At 28.4% G+C, this 21,933-nt stretch overlaps 1 long non-coding RNA gene across 1 annotated transcript; it reads left to right on the forward strand.

The window, feature by feature from the left end:
- The first annotated feature begins 17,408 nt into the window (after positions 1-17,408).
- LOC122270026 (uncharacterized) lies at positions 17,409-20,006 on the forward strand. Its single transcript, XR_011636703.1, has 3 exons — positions 17,409-17,616; positions 17,783-17,975; positions 19,481-20,006. It is a non-coding gene; the product is annotated as an uncharacterized lncRNA (long non-coding RNA).
- Positions 20,007-21,933: the final 1,927 nt, after the last annotated feature.

Consider the following 21,933-nt stretch of genomic DNA (forward strand, 5'->3'; position numbering starts at 1 on the left):
GTGCAATTGAACACCACTTTAGAGTAAAATAGACACCAGATACACAAGCATTTTTTATAGTATAGGTAATTTACTAAAAGAAAATGCTTAGGGAATTTAAATGCATTCATTTTGGTTTCTCTGTCAATTAAAAATGTTTTTTCCATTTAAAACTTTAATTGTAGCGCTTCGTGATAGAACTTCGAGAATTAATATTTAAATGTCATTAAAATATTAGAATTTCTTAAAATTTTCATGACTTAGTTGTTTAAAGGTAGTTGTTTTTCACTCGGCCTTACTTGATTATGAACTTTCCACTTCACTAAGTAGAATAACGAAATTATAAGATTTTGTGTTCTTTTAAAGATTAAAGTTCTTAAGGCTTTCATTATTTTAAAAGTATTCCTCAAAAAAAAATTTTCTTACTAAAAATTTCAAGCATAAAATTTTTACGCAGCATGACGATCTATTTTAAACTACATAATTTACATTTAAGGACAGTTTTCTTTATCACAGTTGATCTATTATTGCTGGAATAGTTATTAACAGTATTTCAAGATAGCAGAATACAATAAAAAATGTTCGCAACAAAACTGCTTTTTAACTTCTACTGGAAGTTCTGTTTCTGTAACTGCAAGTAAATTAATGTTAATAATTTGCTTACGTTTGTGAAACTTTTGTCTTTTAGAATAATGGCAAAGTTCAGCAAGCTCTCTCTTTCTCTGATTACAACTTAGAGTGTTTTTGACATGTTTTCTCTAACATTTGATTGAGTAGTGCTTGAGGCAGAAAGTGGTGAGAAAAGAGTAATTAGTTTTAAAGTTAAAAGAAAAATATGAAAAAATATATTGTTTTGCTCAACCTGAATGATACAGGGTGGGAGGGTGGATAAAATAATGGAAACTCTTATATACCAAAAAATTTTTTAAAATACAGAAACACTTAAAGAATTATTTCATAACTTCAAAAGTTTTTAGATCATGTTATTTCTTTTACATATGAATGAAGTTTAAAGTCTTTAGAGATTTCAGGGATCGACAATAAATTACGAAAGGAAAATAGTTTTTTTAACACCCCATGCCAATTAATTTTGCAATAAATTTGTAACTCGTAGGTTACCATATGCAATAATTGCACAAAATTTCTTAAACCTAGCTTAAATATTTATGGAAATATAAAAATTTTTTGAAAATAAAAATCTAATTTTTTTGTTTCACGTTTTTTTGTTGTAACTTTAAAAATATTCAATAAAATTAAACAAAGTTTTTAGAGCAATTTAAAATTAATCACAAAATTATTGTTTTAGAATTTGAGAAAAATTCGTTGAAGATATGTGTGATTAAAGTAGTTCTTTTACACTGTGCATGCGCATTAAAAATGTATTTTTTTTGTCTTAATATTGTAGTTAATCATATTTGGCAAACTAATGAAAAAAGTCAGATTAGGAAAGCTTAAAAATTTTAAAAGTTTCAAGCAATTTTCTAAGTAGTTTTTGTACTTTATAAAGTAAAAGCTCAATATGATAAGGGATTTTATACAAATATTATTTTGTACTATACGACAAAATTAAATAACAAATGATGATACCTTACAATAAACGTTCATACATCAAAATGTGATAGTGTAAGAAAAGAAAATAAGCGAAATAAGCGATACTTTATATGAGATAATTCCCAACAATGCCGGTGACATTTTTACTGAATCTAATTTATTAGTACAAAAGGAAATTTGTGGAAAACCCCTTGTCGTTTTGAGCTTTTTTTAAAATCAGTCCCTATTTATTAGTTGTCAAATATGATTCACTACAAAATTAAGAAAAAAAATTACATTTTTCCCTCGCATGCGCAATATAAAAGAACTACTCTTTAATTATTCATATCTTTCTCCGTTTTCAAACGACTTTTTATAAAATTTTAAAGCAATAATTTTGTAATTAATTTTTAACTGCTCCAAATATTTTGTTCAATTTTATTAAATATTTTTTGCTACAGGAGAAAAAAAGAAGAAAACGTAAGACAAAAGAACAATTTTTTTTATCAAATTGTCTATGTCACAATAAATATTTAAGCTAGATTTATGAAATTTTGAGCAATTACTGCAAATAGCAACCAAAATAATTAATACAAGTTATAAATTTATTGCTACATTTTTTGACACAGGTCGTTCAAGAAACGCTATTTTTCTTTTATAATTTATTACCGATCCTTCAAACCTCTAAAATTTTAAATATTATTGATAAGTATGAGAAATTGCATAACCTAAACACTTCTACATTTCTACAAAGATTTTTTAAGTATGTTTTAGGAAAGATAAAAAATTGTGTTAGTACAGAAGAGTTTCCATTATTATATCCAACCACTGTATTTACTCATATATGAAGATTGTAAGCCTAGCGTAATTACTATACTTTCAAATGAATGTTTAGTTAAGAATGTTTAATATACTTTGAAAAAAAAATGATAAGATTTCAGATAAATCTTATTTTTTTGCTTAAAAATAGCCTTAACATTTTGAAATGATAAATCAAATTTAATATATTAAATTGGTAAATCAAATTGAAAACGGGAAAAGTATTCTCGAAACTTCTAGTGCATTTTTTTGGAGCTACATTTCTTAAGACATTCTACATATTCTAAATTTTCTAATCTTATTGCTCAAAAATTTCGCAGATTAACTTCAAATCTAAATTTAAACTGCATTTTTAAACTATATTCCTTACAGAAGTACACAGAATTTCTTTCCTTTTTTTTAACACAATTTTTTTAATAAAGAAACACCGGACAATTAGTTAGGGACTTTTATTTTTACTTTTTGTGTGAGGCAAGAGGAAAATTCCTGTTGAAAAAGCTTTTAAAACTAAAAGAAAAAAGTCTAGATATCTTTAAGAGATTAAGATAATAGTAACGTCATTTGCTAAATTGTCAGTACATAATGTGGAATAATTCCCAGATATTTAGGTCAGCGCCTGAGGAGTAGTGTTAACTGAATATGGTAAAAGAAAACCTATAATTACAAATCTAATAAAATAGAAAACTAATAATTACTTTAACTAATCATTACAAATCCTACTCTGTAAGAAAAAAAAAATGTAATACTATTCTGAAGGTTTAAGAGCGCTCAGAGCTTTAAAGTGCATACTAAAATAATGAATATTTATAAAATTACAAAGCTTTTAATATGAATATTTTAGTATAAATATTTTAAAATGAATATTTTAACATCAATAATTTATTACAAATAATTTAATATAAATAATTTTAAAAATAAAGTTGCTGTTAAAGTAATAAGTTGCGTCTAAATTTATGATGCTTTCGCTATACTTAATAGAATGGACGTAATTTTGAGTTTAGTAATTATTAATTAATTTCTCAGCGGTAATCTGAATTCAGTAATTCCCAGTATTGGGGAAAAGTGTGATGGAATTTGTCGAAAGCCGTCACCTAAATGAAGTGAAACTAACTTGAATTGTTGAAAATTTGTGATTAAGTTGTCAGCTTCTGGTTTGTTAGGGCATTCGTAGATATTTATAGAATTACAAAATGCATATGTCATGGTTTTGAAAGTTGTGGCTGTAAAATTTGTCTGTTGAATATATTTCAGTAATTTTCTAGTGGCAGTGATTAATTACTAATTGAATTATAGATTAGTACCCTATCATTTTCTACTAAGCATAATTTAAAAGGAAGAAGGATTTAATTTAAGAGATAACAGATTTTTGTATTTAATTAATTTCATATAAGTAATGAATAATTATTAGCGAATATTTTTCCGCTTGTTTAAAAAGCATTAGGATTATCGAAATCAAGTGGTAAAAATAAATCAGAATTCAATTTTCAACTGTGCAAGATTTAAAAAAAGTTTTTATTCTTTGCATTTTAACGAATTTTTTGTGTGTTTTAATTGGTTCATATTTTTATTTGTTATAATTATTATTTTTTATGAATTAGTGGAAATTCACTGTCGTATCTTTAAAAATTATTTTTCACTGGATCTATATTAAATAGATTATAAAGTTTCAAATTATATGCAGAGTCCAGTAGTGCATTTTTCTTAAATCATTCATATGATTTTATTCCCCTTTTTGCTATAAAATATTAATGCTTTTTGATATAGATTTTAACTTTGACACAAGAAGAGCAAGCCACCTAAAACAGCCAATGTTGGTTAGATTATCATAAAAATTTTATGTTATTCCAAAGTTAATGATTCCTTAATAGATGAATATTGTTAAAAATGAAATATCTAGAAATTTTTAGGAATTGATTATTTTTTAGTTTCTTTGATTATAATAATGATATATAGTTTAATATTGTATTATAGATTATTCTTTTGCAAGAGGGCAACTCATAGGAAAATAAATGAAAGATTCAGATTGAAATAATGTGCAGTAACACTCAACAAGTTTAAAATTGTGAAGTTCCATCGATAGTTAGTCATTAGGTATAGAGTATATCCGCGTGACGTGAAAGTGGCCCGAAAACATCCACAAATTGGTTTCTATCATATCTCATAATTATCAGAAGTTTCATTTTATCTCTTCTGATGTTAAAATTCGTTTAATTTAGAGACTGAGTTCTATCATCTAAGGGCTATCTGATGCAGAAAGCATTATATCGTAGTTTAAACAAGCAAAAGAAGGAATTAGCAATGCTTAGGGGGACAAAAGATTCCTTGAAAACTAGCCTAGCGTTGAGGACAGCAATATCACAAATTATGTAAAAAAAATGCAAGCCACCTGCAAGTTTTACATCCTATAGAATAATTCCTTAGTATCTAGTCGTAGGGAAACCTACGTCATATTTTGTTCCATTGTAGCAAGGCATAGTGATTGGCTTCTACTCTGTGTTGTCGTCTGCGAACACAATAGTATGAATACTATTCAGTTTTGTTTCCATTTTGCAGTGCAAAAGATAAATATAACGAAAAAGTGACACGAAATTTCTTGTTCAGACGTACTATACCAATAATGTAGGGGAATATACAGCATTACGCACACAAAGAATTTTTTTTTTGAATTTTACATCTGTTAAAAATATATTTGAAGCCTGTAGTTCGTAGCTTGTTCTTCCTGCAATAAATTTGTATTTTGATTTAGATGGCGATAACTGTTCACTAGCAGTCATTTTTCGCCCTAAATTAAAACAAAAACTATTACTTATTATCATCATGTGTAATGAGCAAAATAGAAACAAATTGACCCAACCTGAATAACTTTTGACCTTATGATCGGATCCTTAAGTTATAGAACTCATTTTTAATGGCTTGAACGGGTAACCTCAAATATGCTAATTAATTAGCATAGACGATAATCTTAAATACGAAATCAGATACAAAAACGTACTTTCTCTGAGTAAACATACCTTTCTTTACGACGGATTTAGGTTCCTAACCCCCTCAATGAAGTTGGTAGCAGCAATTTGAGAAATGTGACTAGATAGTTTGTTCAGGATAGGGGTCCGAAGTTTTGGCCTCTTAATGCTAATTTCACTTTTTGCGTATTTCTTCATATCTCGAGAAATGTTTCAGCAAATTAAAAGATTTTTGCCCACCAAATTAAAATTAATTTATCCAAAGATAATTAGATGCAAAAAATAACTTTCAATAAATATTTATAATTTTTTATTGTTTTATATATCATTAGTCGAAAAATTTATGAATTGCAAGGTACACAATGTCTTACATCATTTTAAAGAATATAATTTCCTACGGCAAAATATAAAATTTAAGTTAAATCGATGAAGTAGTTCCTGAGAAATAGAATTTCAAAAAAAGTTCAAATTTAAAAAATTCGATTTATTAAGACATTTCTCAACCGACTTCACTCAAATTTTGTATTTTTCCACGTAAAATTATATCCTTCAAAATGATGTAAGAAATTGCATACTTTACAATTCGAATTTTTTTCTGATTAATATTAAATATAATTATTAAAAATGATAAATCTTTATCAAAAGTTTTCTTTGCTTGGAATTATCTCTGGATGAAGGAATTTTATATTTGTGGGTAAAAATTTTTTTAATTTGCTAAAAAGCTCACGAGAAATGGTGAAATACGCAAGAAGTAAAATTAGCATTAAGGAGTCCAGTATTTGGATCGCTCTCCTGACCAAACTATTGGGATCACATTTCTCAGATTGTGTTTTTTTAAACGTTTTTGTGTGTGATTTCCTAACTTAAAATAGTATCTTCACAAATTATTAGCATATTTGAGGTCACCCCTTCGAACTATTAAGATTGTGTCCCAGATTGTGAAGATCCGATTATTAGATCAAAAGTTATTTAGGGTGATCAGATTTTTATTTTGCACTCTGTACATGATTTCAGACGCAAACAAAAAATTTGTGATTTAATGAAAGCTCAACTCGATGCTCGCAACATTGAATCTAAGATATTATATAATTTTACGGAAACTGTTGTTGCATATGGCTAGTTGGAATTTTAATCCTAAGAAATTAGGAAGCTCAATGTCTCTCAAAAGAAGAAAGACCAGTGAACAAGAAAAAAATCAATAAACAGACACAACATAAGCATGTACAAACTAAGAAGATAAGTAAACATAAACAAGAGAATGATTAAAAAAGAATCAGGAAAAAAGGAGGTGTAGAGTTTGATCGTGTAGAGTTTATAAAAGTTCGACAAGTTCAATTAATATGATGACTCCACCAAGTCTCTGAGAATCTCTATCTAAACCTGGGAACGTAAGCATTCATGATGACCACTTTACATATGTGACGAATATTTGATAGGAGTATGCATACTTAGTCTTTTCAGATGTTCTGCCAAACAGACGCGGTCACTATTTAGTCTAAAGTTTGCCACAGCTTCCCTTATGTGTTTGTGACAACATATTTTTCAGCTATTTCGGACATTCAACCAGAGTTTACCCAATATTTTAACAGAAATATTTATTTTTAAACATGGCAGTCTCCAATTTCTGCTTTACAAATAATCTCCAAAAAGGTTGTAGTTTTGCAAAATCAAAACAGGCATGAAACTTCAAAAGTAAACGTATTTCTTATGAGAGTCAAAATGACCCCTTTCGGCTGTTTTGCTGTTACTGGTAAGTATAAGAAGGTGGGTTCAAGGAGCACTATGTCGGCTTTTTTTAGGAATTTCTTTTGGTTCATTATCGGACGGCAGTACATGGCCATACAGACATCACCGTGTCAAGGATTTTATAGAATGAGTAGATGAAGTAATCAGCTAGATCTCCAGATCTAAATTCGGCAAAGAATATTCATGTCTACCTTGGAAGATAAATTGTTCTTTTGAGTCCTCCTTTAAACTCGCAACATGAGTTGGAATATATTTTACTTCTTTTCTAGTCTTCGTCTTCCATTTTGGTGTTCGACATCTAAATTGACAGCATAGAAAGTTGATGCCACCAATGTACCAATAATGACCAGACACATTCTTTATTAGAACCAATTCTCATATTGTCTCCACGATAATTTTTCACAATAAACTATGATGTATTATTTTCTATAAGAAAAGACATTTGTGAAAAATTTGCTTTCTTAAATAATGGTTGTGTTTAAGTTTATGCAAATTTTTATATCGCATTCAATAACAAATTGTTTAGTGGGCATTTTACAATCTGTTTGCTTCTGTAGTCATTTATTTTCATATGCGAAACATAAAACAATTTTTAACTTTCAGAGGCTAGTGTAGTTTTCGTAGTTTTTCGTGGCTTTATAAAAACTTTGAAATTACCATATGAAAAAGGAATTTTGTACGAAAAAATAAAACTATTATTTCATACGTTAATGCAAATTTTTAAAGCATTAAAGCGAATAAGAATAACACTGTGTGATACTTAAATATACCAGAAAACTCATACTAAGTTCTCCAACTAATTTATATTCGAAATACATAGTTTAATTCTTAAACATAATAGTTTGTTAACGTCGAGGACATTAAATAAAATATTTCGAAATTTCTAAAGAAAAAGGAGCTTTGTGCTTGTAAATTAAATTATTATTTCGTACTCTATACATTTTTTTAAGTATTCTGTATTCTTCGGATTTGCTCTCAAGTGACTGTTACCTTTTCACAAGTTTATAAAGGATACTTTAGAAAAAAGGATTTGATTAAAATGAAATCGAATATCGAAACAATTTTTGAATACTTCGACAATTCATACATTGAATACGATTTAAAAATGCTATAGAAATGCTGGAATAAGTGCGTTAATTTTGAAAGAGATTATATTAATTAATTAAGCTGAATTTAAAAGATAGTATAATTTTAGATAATATAGTTTTTTTAGCAGCTAGGATAAGATCTTTTCGACCGATTAATTAATAAAATAAACTACAAGCATGTAATCGTTGAATAATAACAATGCGTTTTCATTTTCCAATTTTTTTAAAAAAAAATAATAAAAAAAAACCTTGAAATTTTTGAAAAAGGAATTTGGTGTATGTTATTTTTAATGAAATGAAATTTTTTAAGAGATTAAAGTAAATAAAAAGTTTAGTGTCTGAAACAAAAATATATCGGAATTAATCTATGATGGATTTTCCGCACTGAAAATAGAAAAAGTATGTTAAAATGAATATTTGCCTTTTAATTAAAAGTGTTTTTTACATTACTTTCTACAGTTACTGTTTCATTTTCTCGGTGAGCAAAAGTTTGTGTTCTGATGAAAAAAAATACTTGTTGGAATGTCTGTTGAAAAAAAAGTTTACACGAAACTTTTTAATTAAAATCCTTCTAGAACTAATATTCTTAAGTGTCAGAATATTTGCCTAGAAAAACTAATTTAAAATTCATCCAGTTTTAATTACACTGAAATAATCCATTTTTTAATCTATGTAAAACTATGTTAAAGATTTCTTTGCAAATAAAAAAAATACATTTTATAAAAATTCAATGTATCAAATTTAACATGACGTTCAAAGATTAATACATGCTCGTAAAAAAATACTGAGAAAATTATTGTACTGTATGGTAATGACATTTCTAATGAAAAAAGTAAATAATGTAAAACTGAAAAAGTAAATTATTAAAAATAAATGGGTTCTATGCCATGATCTAAGATACAGTAAAAAATTAACAAATTTATTTACATTTATCAAATTTTATTACATATTTTATACTACATATATATTACATATTTACATATATTATACCATACTTTTTTTTGTTAATTTTACCAAAATCATTACCATAGCGCTTCGGTAAAAAATACTGTGAAAAACTTCCATTGTGCAAGAAACATAATAAAATTTACAATATTCTGGTAAATTAACCATGGTTTTTTCCTCAGTGTATAATTTTTGAAATAGATTGTTCTTTTTAAACGTTCCCAGATAATACCTGTTTAAAATTATTTTAAGTATTCAAATGCTTCTCTTTTATGACCTTCATCAAAAGTAATGAGATTTGAACAATCTTTCAACTCAGAAGTTTTCATGGAATAATTCAGGAAATTGTTTTTCAAGGAAACCATTTTTAGACTTCTATTGTTCAAAACTTTTCCAAAGAGTTTTGCTTACACAACTTGATTGATGCTTAAAGTGAAATGCTGCAATCGACATTTATGACTAGCGCGTCTCTGGAAAGACAAATTGATTTGTGACTATGACTTTACTAAAGTTAAAAAAATCTTTGCGAAGCAGACTTTCAAAAACAATTTTTAAGCTGAAAGGGAGTGATGGATTTAAACACTACAAATTTTATAAAACTTTTTTACATGTTTGATAAATGCATAAGTATGAAATTCAATCTTTCAATTCTTCTATTTTGAGCTCAAATTTATATTTAACGGAACTCTTTTATTATTCTTTCATACTTTTATCCATCAGTGCGTTTAAAGCTCGGCATGTACAAAATCTTTAAAATTTAAACAAAAGTCTAACTTCTCGATGCATATTGATTTTCAGTTAAGAATAATTCAGCTGTGCTCAATTATATTTATAATACGGAATAATATTTCACATTCTTTTTATACCGTTTTCTTAAGCAATAAATAGTATAATGAGCAAAGTAAATAGTACACTAAGAAAAAGGTATATGTTATAACCGTCGTTGAACAGCCAACCCAATTTCGAGTTTATGACTACTAATGTTCAACTCCGTAGCCTTGTAATTTTGAACCCAATCCAGAAGACAATTGAACTCCTGGATCAAGTATTGGGAGAAATTTGCCTTCGTGGAGGACTTTTTGATGAAACTAACCCACATTTGCCTTACATGGTTATTATACCACTAAGGATATTTACGCAAGACGGTTGAAATATTCGAATCGACCAGTCATCACTAAGATTCGAACCCGGTTAACCTCATTGAAAGGCAAACGTTATACATATATATGGTTGATATGTATATGTATATGGGTGTGTATATGGGTGATTCTCACGAAACATGGCAATTCGGACCAAAAAATTTCTTCAAATTTAAAGTCTTCAAAATAATCCAAATTTTTTTTGAATACTTCTTTAGCTACACTTGTTAATATCTTATAGACAGCAGTGTAGTTTATTGACATTTGCTCTAGAAAAAATAAAATAGAAATTCACCAAATCTTGCATGCCAGGAAAATGACATATTACCTTAGAAGTTTAGAAAACAGTCATTTTAAGTCAATAGTAAGTAACTCAACTTAAGCCTTTATGTTAGATGAACCATAAATTGCTTAAATTAATTCTTTTTATCCACTGTAGAAAGAAACAAAAAATTTTTTGTTGCTGATATGTACAGAATAAAATTGTGTATAATAATTAATCATTAAATAAATNTACTCTGGAGTCTGAGAGGTTAATGGTCAGCGTCATATTGTCAAATATTCTTCGGTCAGCTATTTCGGACATGATTAATCGCTCTTACAGCAGAGAGTTGTACTCTTTCCAGATTATTTAAGTGCTGTCAGAAGCAGTTTGTGCATGATGAATTTTGAAGCATATATAAATATATAATGATGAAACCAATGTATATATATATATATATATATATATATATATCTACACTCCGTTTTTGACCAGCCCTACCGACCAGGCTATCTCTGCCCTAGTGTTGTGTTGTTTTATTTTATATCCGTCTTTGAACAGTCGACCCAATTTTTTAAGTTTACGACTACTAATGTTCAATTCCGTAGCCTTGTAATTTCGAACTAATCCAGAAGAGAAGGAAACTCCTTTACCAATACCCCCAGAGGTATGATTTGTAATGGGAGCATGGAGGACTTTGTGACTCGACGAATTCAACGTGTGTCAGTAACCATTTACTACGCGGGCAGTCTTTGGCCTGAGGGGATTGAACCCATGACCTCTTGTGCATGAGCCCAGTGCCCTACCAACCAGGCTATCCCGGCCTTTGAAAAAAAAGTATCTACCAGAATTTGGTAAACTTTGTCATATGTCTGGTTCTATGGGAACACCAATCAGCTCCGTTATTTTTTCCGAAGCGCGTAATAATGAAATTAACAGTAAAATAACAAAATCAACTTTGTCATAATCTTTTTGTTGTTGTTGCCGGATCTGCTATTTATTCTAGGTGGGTCATTTATAATAAGATATTGTATCGTTATAGATAAACAATTATAAATCATTTATCGGGCTATTTATTTTCAAAAAAAAAGTAAGCTAGTAGCCAAAAAGAAACGAAAAAAAGAAACGGCAACCGTAAAGTAAGCTATTAGCCAAAAAAACATATGGCTACCCTAAAGCAGCCCCCCACCCCCCACAAAAAAAAGATACGGCTACCCTAAAGTAAATAAAGCTAGTAGCCGGTAATATTTATTTTGCATGACTTCTAAATTTTCTTTGGTTCTAATTAAGTGCTTAAAATTGAAAAAAAGTAGCTCTTTATCATTAAATAATTCCATTATATTAACTTTTACACGGCATTTTTATGGTAAAAATTTTTCACAGGAAGAAAATGAGCTTAAATACTAATTTTACTGAAATATTTAGTTGAGATAATTAATTTGTTTACACTTATGAAACTGTAAATAAGCTATATTTAGTCCTATAATAAGCTTTGTGCAAAACTGTTTCCAGTATGCAATTAAACACAACATTGTAAAACATTATTAGGAATTAATTTTGGGAATTATTACTAAATAATTTCTTTGGCAAGAAAAAAATAAATAATCGATAATCATTTAAAGGAACCAAAAATTAAAATTGTAATTTTTTTAAAAATAATTGAGAAAAATCATTCGATTATAGTTTTTTCACCCATATGTTTTGGAGCAAAATATACTTTCAAACGATACTTGTGTTAAAGCAATGAAATAAATAACACTTAAAATAAATAAGAAACAATAGAACAATAAAATAGTCATGAGGTGAGCGATGTGACAATAAGGCAGAGTCCCCTTTACGATCGTACAGATATTGATGGTAGTAAGATTTTTAAGTGATTAAATCTAAGCAAGGGTTAATATTCATGTTGAAAAATGTGGGTTTGGAACATGTTCAGGTTTCAGAATTTCTCTGAGGAATCGAAAAGTGTCCTTTGTTTCGAATGAATTTTCTCTTCACTGGACAAAATGAAATAATGAATTAATTCGAAGAAATAGGTCTTTGAAATTAGTTTTATGTTGAATTTTTGATCTTTCATCTGAAATATAACGTTCCATAATCGTTCCTCAGATTAATTGTGCGAATATCTATTTGATTTTAAGTAGAATATTAATTCGTTCTATGATGGCAATAAATCGAAGTTAGTCATATCTATTTTATTGAATCATTATCTAGGAAATAATATAGCAATTTCTATCTTATCACATGTAAAGTAATTATTTTATCATCATTAGTTTCAATGGTGCATTTGAAATTCAGTCTTTACACTAACGAACTGGAATTAAATATATTATAGAACATTTGTATATGATAGATTTGGTGATGTGAGCAGCATTAATAAAGTTAAACATAAATGAAACAAAGACATAGCACTTTATTGGTTAATCAGTTTTATTTGAAATATTTAATATTGTCTATTTGTCAATTGGTATTGAGAAAGATAATTCACGGTTATTATGTGATTACTGTAACTGGTAAAACGATTGATAATAATAGCTGTTCCTTAGTTGCCAGCAAATATGTGATAATTTGAAACAAAATATGAAAAATAAAAAATAAGTAAAACTTTTTTTGGTGATAGTCATTAAGCTTATAAAAGTTTAATAATAACTAATTCTACCATTTATTGTTTTGCCGATTAGCTAAATCGTTAATATCTCATTACTGATTTGCGAGCTGTAGTGGCTCAGGGGAAAGAACGCTTGCCTTCCAATGAGGTGACCTGGCCTGAATCCCAATTTTGGCTGAAACGAATTTCGCACCCGGGTTACACCCCCCACAGGGCTGACGTAATATATCCTCAGTTGCATACAGATCATGGGTGAGAGTCCTCTTGCCACCAGGTTGTCCTTGGAAAGTGTTCAAGTTTTTCCTCTCCATGTAACGCGAATGCGGGTTGGTTCCTTCGAAAATTCACCCACGAAGGCTAATTTCACCCAACACTTGACCCAGGAATTCCCTTGTCTTCTGAATTGGGTTCAAAATTAGAATGCTACGGAGTTGAACATCAACAGTCGTAAAATCAAAAATTGGTTTGGTTTTGCGATGATGGTTATAAAGTTGTCGTTTATTCTTAAGTCACTTGCCAGTGCCACCAAGCCTGCCTGATGAAACCAAGCGAATTTAAGGCAGAGGGTATACGTTTCTTGTTTATAAGTTCAGCCAACAAAGAACAAGAATACGATTTCAGCCACACACATGTCACAGCCCGATTTAGGCAGGATTATGCCTTACGATTATAAAGTAAAATTATTGATTCATCCATTTAAGGACATTCTAAACTCTTCCGTTTTCGGAAAGATTCGTTAATCCATTGAGTCACTCATTTATTGATTCCTCTATTCACTATTATTCATTGATTTACAGATTTTCTTACTATGCCGATTAATTCTTTCACAGAACGGCGGATATCAGAGAATTGAAATATAATACTGATTTGCAATTCTGACTGATATTGTTAAATAAATATGAGAAAATATCATTAATAGGCTATTTCGCTGAATCAATAATAAAAATAATTTTTAAAATTATTTTACGCTCTACTGTTTAGAATATTGGAGCCATATTTTCCAGACTAAGGGCTGCATCTCATATTTTTTATTTTGATAGAGCATTTTTATGTCTGAAATAGCACATATTATGTTAAGGCCTGGATCATTTTCCGGTTGGGTGAAAATCCCATCATTAGATCAAAAGGTACTTAGGCTCGATATTGGCTCAAGCTTGCAGCACTCTACTGTCAATAGTATGTGATCAATTCAAACAACTCTCAAAATACTTTATTGTATATATATATACTTAAAAGCTAAATTTTACCGATCACATATGGGAAAATATAAATGTGGAGTTTTCTAAGACCTAAATATATATAGAGAAAAAGAGACCAGCCTTAAAGTTCTCAGAAACTCTAATCCTATCGTAAAATTCTTTTTATGGCGGCATCGGTTTTCCTTCGTCGCAGAAAACAACTTTCAAACACGACGAGGAAGTATTAACCTAAACAAAAAGAAATACTAATCCATTAAGCGAAGAAAAACCGAATGTGAGAAGATTAGTTGGGTCTTGACTTTAAGAGCAAATGATTAAAGACTTGATAAAATGTTTTCAGCTCAGTTACGAATTGAAACGATAGAAAAGATATATTTATAGTTTCTAATACTCGGGACACGAGTTTAGAAAGTTTCTTAGTGAAGCAACTTCTGCTGAAAGACAAATAACAAATCTAAAAATGCAACTTGTTTTTGCTTTGTGTGTCTTAAAAATAAATCGTTTACATTTCTAAACATTAAATTTCGAATCAATTATGTAATTATTAATGCAACCGCTTTGAAACTTTATTTTTGGTTTGCACCAATTTATTATTTGCTGACCAATTTATTTGCCGTCTTTACCATGTTTCTTAAACTACGAAGATAATCTTTTAGTTTGTAAAATCTGATCAATAGCTTGAAGCGTTTCAGGGAGTAAGTTTTTCAGGGTGGTTTTATTATTTTGCGCATGTTACCTTTGTCTTGCTGTCTTTTATTTCCAGTAAATAAAATATTAACATTTCTTGACAAAAAGTGTTAAATTCAATTTAAAAGAGCTTTGAGATTTATTATGATTTTGAATTAGAGCTAGAGATTTTGCTCTAAAAATAAATATATTATATATATATAACTAAATAATAAACTGTTGTTTGTTATTTTTTACTTATTATTTCCCCCCCTTTTTCATATGTCTATTATTTTTCTTTGTTTTATTCTTCGTTATGAACTTTANATGGGTACACCTGGAAATAACAACCCGCCACGTGGTGAGTCAACGATAAGAAATGGCGACATAAATAAAATAAACAATTTGACACTAATTCCGATCATTTTCTTTTGTAAGAAATATTTCTATAATGAGCATCGAATTCTTTTGGACGGTGAAGTCAAGTCAGTATGTTAAACTAAATATTGGCATATATTTACATTGGTTCTGTTGTTGAATTAACTTCTTGTTGCCGTAGATTATTTGTAATATGAATTTTAAAAAATAAAATGTAATGCAATCCAAACAAAGAAAAAAATGAGCCAAAAATGACTATTAAATGAATAAGACGTATCGGTAATGATAATCGAAGCATTAGGTTCGAGGAGAAAGTTGCTGCGATGGAGTCAACCGGACACTGGTTACTAACTGAAAATTTAAATCTTCAGGTATAACTAATTGGGTTAAGGAAAAAAATTATGTTGCTCATAACTATGATTTCTGACTTGAAATAATGACTGTTTAATATCTGTTTTAGTATAAGCATATATTCAAATCTACATTACTTTAATATTTTAAATTTACCATCAAAAACTTCAAACGGATTATTTAATATTCACATTTAATTTTTTGACAGCTCTTGATGTTTTTATAAGTTTTTGACGTTTGTCATGCCCAAAACCGAAAATAGGTTTTTTTAAATCTGAGTGGGATCTAATTTTTGATTGGATGGAAAATCGCAGGACAACTGTATGCCCTATTAAAATAGCTATTTAATTTTTAACTAATTTCCATTAAAAAATTTCCATTTAAAAATTTATAAATATCTTTAATCAAATATTTTGACAGTTTCCAATCCCAACAATTGAAAATTAAAATATGTCAACAATGATGCATTTATTAAGAAAAACAATTGTCGATACATAATTGTTAACAATGGTGATGGTTTTTACCAGTTCTAACAATGCTAACAAATAATATCAATTGTTACAATAGTTATGTTCCAAAAAAAAGTGTCATTCTTGATTGAACTGCTATAAAAAGAGGTTTGATTAAGCGCTTGATATATTTCAAAATGCCTTTTGGTGTAAAAAAGTGGATAAGAAAGCAAATGTAAGTCAACTTATTTCATACTTAATCATTTAATAGGATATTAATTTTAATTAAAGTCAAAAAAGTAAATAATAAGAAATAAACAAATTTTAAAAAAATTAAACTGTACATGTTTTATGAGTGTTTAGTACTTGTTATAGTTAACATAATTTTGCTCTACAATATTACATCTGTCATTTGGATTTCGAGTTGCCTTTATTTTGCAACTAAAAGCAAAGTATTAAAAATTATTTAATTTAAATATGTTCTTATTAGAAAAATTATTTTTTAAGATTGTCTGATTAACTCTCCAAAAATAATTAAATTACGTTCATATTAATGAAATTTATTTTTATTTGCAGTATCTGATTTTCATAAATATAGCCATGAAATAACAATGGTTAGGGTGTAAAGTCAGGAACAGTTTAATTTAGTGTCAATTTTTGGTAATAGCTTACAATCGCTTTAGGCGATTTGCAAATAAATGAATATATATACAAATCACATAAAGGTTAACAAAAGTTGAGTTGAGCCATAGGCGACGTCATTAAAAGCAAAAATTGCAAGCATAACCTGGTAACAAGAAATGTGATATCAGCAAAACTGGACTAAAATTATCGCCAAACCAAGGAGCCACCGACTCTACACTAGAACTTTGTTGATGGCCCCTTCGAGTTACCGCAAGTTTTATTTACCCCTATGTGATTGGTTCTTGTTTTACTTTCATATATATTAGTTTATTTTTTATCACAAAATGAAGGTAAAGTCCCCGATTGCAAGCTTTTACCATAGCGACTATGAATTTTCAAGTATAAAGATCAACTAGCATAGAAGTTTATTTTATAAACGGATGGATTCAATAAAATGTTCCAAAATAGTATTACTGAACTCTTACCAATTCAGTGATATCTTTACTCGATGAGCAAAAGAACATGAAATTTGGCACTAATATCTGTCTGTAACATTACTTTCAGCATTAGTATCGTAGTGCCATTTGTTTTAGTTCCACAGTAAGGCACTCGAAATGAAATTTAAAGAAGATAATAGGTTGGTTACATTCCAGTCTTAGTTGAAGATAATCAATCTTAGTTGAAGATAAGATTGCAACTGGAATCGGATTCGTGAGATAAGCTGAACTAGAAAGAGGCAAATCAGCATTATCGCAGGCGGACAGAGAAAAGAATTTATACGCCGTTATTATTAAAAGCTTTAAAGTAAAATTTAAATAAAAAGGTATTTGAAAAGGTATTTTGACAGAAAAGGTGTCTGAAAAACATTGAATTGTGAGTTACCCTTAAAACCGGCTCAGTAGTTAAATGTTTTTATTTCTAACAATTTTTATACTTTCTTCATAACATTTATTTAAGATAGAGAAGATTGAAATAATAGTTTTATTGAGTAAAATCGATGATAAATGCCCGTGTTTTGTTATTTTAATTTTTCTTTTAGAGTCAACGTCAAAAGATCTGGCGTTAAAAAATATGGCTATTTGAAGGAAGATGATGGAGTGGTTGAGAAAAAAAAGGGGAAGCCCTTCAACCACAAATCATACTTCAAAGATGTTGTCTTGGACAACTATGATGTGATTAAACCCTTCGTGGGGAGAATTGGATCAGAATATTTGGATCTCAATTTGGCTCAGGTAATTTAATATTGCTTGCTCGTATCAGTAATGCTTATTTTATATGTAATTTATTTTTATTTCTTGATTCCATTTTTATAAATCCAAACAAATAATGGCAATTTTTTTTATTCTACTTATATGCGTGCAAGCAACCAAACATCTTTAAACCAACTAGAATCGTAGCATTAGGCATTAAAAAATAAGCCTTCGTGGGGCTAGGGTAGAAAAATGGTAATGAGGCTTGCATAGATTGTTTGATTTAAAAGTTAGCAACATCAGTTTTTTTTTCATTTTCAAATCGCAATGATACTAGATCGATATAAATAAATTGAAAGTTCTTGAATGCACTGACTCAATAAGAGTTAGATTTTGTGCTAGTCAAGTTTCTTTTTCCTTTAAAAAAAGTAAACAAAAACAGTGTTGTGCGCAATATTGGTAGGGTAGAAGTTTTTTTTATTGTAAGTTTCGAGATTATGATGTTAAATTTTTAAGAAACTGAAAAGGATGTAGCTCTTCTAATCATAAATCTTTCATTTTTATTCAGAAAAACATATTTTTTAAATCTCAAGAGATAAGATAGTTACCAAAATTTTTTCGTCAGTATCTGGTAAAACGACCAAGACTACATTTCACTACGCATCTAAAGTTGACATTACTACCAGCAAAAAAAAAATAAATAAATAAAAAAGGAAAAAATTCGAAAAAAAATCAAATAAACCAAATTAATTTTCAAATGTATCATAATCGTGCGTTCGAAATGGTCTTTTTAGTATAGTGAAGTAGTATATTTTTAATACCTTCTTCTATTACAATTTAGAATTTTATTTAGTGCATGTCAACATTTCTTCTCCTATAACGCTTACACAGAAATTAATTTCATTTCATCCAACTTTTTATTAATTCCTTATTTAAAAGTTCAATATAGACTTTTTTAGAGGAAATAGTTAAAAGCAATGTTAGCCTGATCCATTTGGGGGGGGGGTCAATATAAAATTCTTTTAAACTTCCTCACTAGTAAAATTATTTATAGAAAAATTAGGTGAAATTTTATAACTATTTATAATTCCCTTAATAATAACAACCAAGTTTTAAAAACAAAGATAAAGTGTCCATTGCTTCTATAAATAGACCAATAGGTAAAGAGAGTCTATTGGAACCATTTAGACAAAAACTGTTGAGTTTTTAAAATTTTACTTTTTAAAAATTTGTTTGCATATTTTTTCCATTTTAAAAATCTATTAACTGAATTTAATTTTTTTAAATTAACGCAGATCTATTTCAAACTGAATTTTATTTTTTTTCTAAATTTACGTAGATGTACTTAGATTTATATTTTTGTGACAACGATGCTATTTCAAGAGAATACGAAAATGTGATATGCTGTTACATTTTCAATCTTTTGTTTTGTTTTCAATCTTTTTCTTCGGAAATTTTTCATTTAAACCATTTTTTCATTATATTCCTTATATATGATCTGTGAATTGATAATCAGCAATTTTTATTTATTTTTTACTTTTCTACAGCCAGAAAATCTGGATGCAGCATTCTCCGGTGATCCTAATGACACTGGCAATTCCGAGGTCAAAAATGATCCAAATAATTGTAAGGACTAAACTGTCCATACTGAGAACGTCAATACTTTCTTGGACATTTTCAAGAGAAATGTGAAGAAGTTTGACGCCTAATTTTTCTGTGACATGAGCCCCTAAGTGGGTGGACTCTTTATTTGAAATGGACAACTTTCCCGACTGTGACAGAAAAACTTAAAGATATTGAAGGACCGTTGATTATAGTGTGAAATGAGCCCCTAAAAGGGTGGACTCTTTGTGTGTGACATGAGCCCCTGAAAGGGTGGACTCTTTTTGTGTGACATGAGCCCCTAAAAGGGTGGACTCTTTTCGTGTGACATGAGCCCCTAAAAGGGTGGACTCTTTTTGTGTGACATGAGCCCCTAAAAGGTTGGACTCTTTTTGTGTGACATGAGCCCCTAAAAAGGTGGACTCTTTTTTGAAACTGAAAACTTTCCCGACTATGTCATGAAAATTCAAATATTTTGAACTACTATTGATTAATGTGATATAAGTCATAATATTGATAAAAAAAACAAAAAAAAATAAATAAAAAAAAAAAAACTAAAAACCTTGTTTCATTATTGATCTGCTTTATGCATTGCTTCACATAACATAAAACCCTAATGTTTTCCTTATACATTCTTTTAAGGTAATAAACGTTTCCTCTAGTATTTAATGATTGTGTTGAATTTTCAAAATTATATCGTTAAAATTGTATAAAAACAATTGCAAACATTTTAAGGTTATTAGTATTTTGTGGATTAACCAATTTTTACACTGGTGGCAAACTGATGTCATGTCTGTTAGCATAAATTTTTCACAATTTTTTACATGATTGAAGTTCGTGTATGATACTTATGGTAGATATGTATTATACTTTTTTATACATGTTTTTACTTGTTTTTACTTTTATGGCGCAAAATAATTTATAAAATATTTCTAAACTTACTCAACTGGATAATTTACATCGATACTTTTTTAGTTTAAATCAATTAGAATTATTGAGTTTCCTGAATTTTTGCAAAATTGGCTAGTCTCTTACATTATCTGATAATGACATAACAAATTTAATAACAGATATGAAAAATTGAATAACAGACATGACATTATTAGCAGGATTATTTTTTGTAATTTAAATTTGCATACTTCTAACGGCAAAATCATTTTCTAAATAAAACCAAATTTTGATAATGACCCTAATAGAAGTTCCAATCCAATACAAAAAAAAACCTCTTTAAAATTGAAAAAAAATATGATAACCTGATTAAAGTGGCATCCAACTATTAGCATCAAACTTATGCGCCAAGACGAAAATTTGAAAAGGCATCTTTCAGTTGTATATATATATATATATATATATATATATAGCTATTTATTTGGGATAGTTTTACTCATTTTAGCTTACAAGATCGAAATTTATTAATTTACACTTCAATATTCTTTGTTTCGAATTAATGAATTTCGATCTTGTAAAGGCTAAAGGATAAAATTTCCCCGAACAAAAATGAAAAAAATAGAACATTTATATTTCGTCATTAACTTTCAAACCCCTTAATAACCCTTAAAACCATTAACTTTTGAAAACCTTAACAAATAAGATAAAATTTTATAAATTTTTTTAAAATTTATAAAATTAGTTTTTATGGAAAGAGTTTAACATAATTATAAACTTTAAATACAATGAATCTCATGGTCGAACTATATTTATTTCTAATGATGTTAGCAAAAATTTAGGGAAAATTAAACTGATAATGATTGTCACTATGAAGAAGAGAAATATTTTGATTTTGCTTATGAACATTGTAAACATATTATTACTGGTAAATTAAATATAATAGAAAGCTTGGAACTTATTAATGTAATGATAAAAAGCACAAAATTTAGACCAATTGGCTATATACCAATTAAAAAAAATTCTAAAATACTTTCATCATGATCTCAATAGTTTTTGTTTTAAGATAACAAACGTAATTCTTTGTATCTTTATTTATGTTAACGGAATGGATATTGGCTGTTTATTATTACTTGAAAAAATAAAAATTTAAATAACAGTAACAATTCAGCACAGTTTAAAAAAAATTAAACAAAGCCTTTCACCAGTTTGAAAATACGGTGGCTATAATTACGAGAGCTGCTGAACGAGATTTGTTTAAAAAATAGAATAAAATTTGACAAGAAATAGGCTATCCTGGATAAGAATTTGAAACAGAAGATATTTGGCCTAACCTGTGGTATCATACCAAAAGATGATGATTTAATGGGTTGATTGAAAATTTTTTAGTTTCATCTGTGGAGTAATTTGCCCATATTAATAATGAATTTCATAATTTGTTTGTAAATATTCACCCACATGACTTCATGACTTCCTAGATTAATCAATACACTTAGGAATCAATTCATCATAC

This window comes from Parasteatoda tepidariorum, chromosome 4 (genome assembly GCF_043381705.1).
Source record: "Parasteatoda tepidariorum isolate YZ-2023 chromosome 4, CAS_Ptep_4.0, whole genome shotgun sequence".
NCBI classification, from domain to species: domain Eukaryota; kingdom Metazoa; phylum Arthropoda; class Arachnida; order Araneae; family Theridiidae; genus Parasteatoda; species Parasteatoda tepidariorum.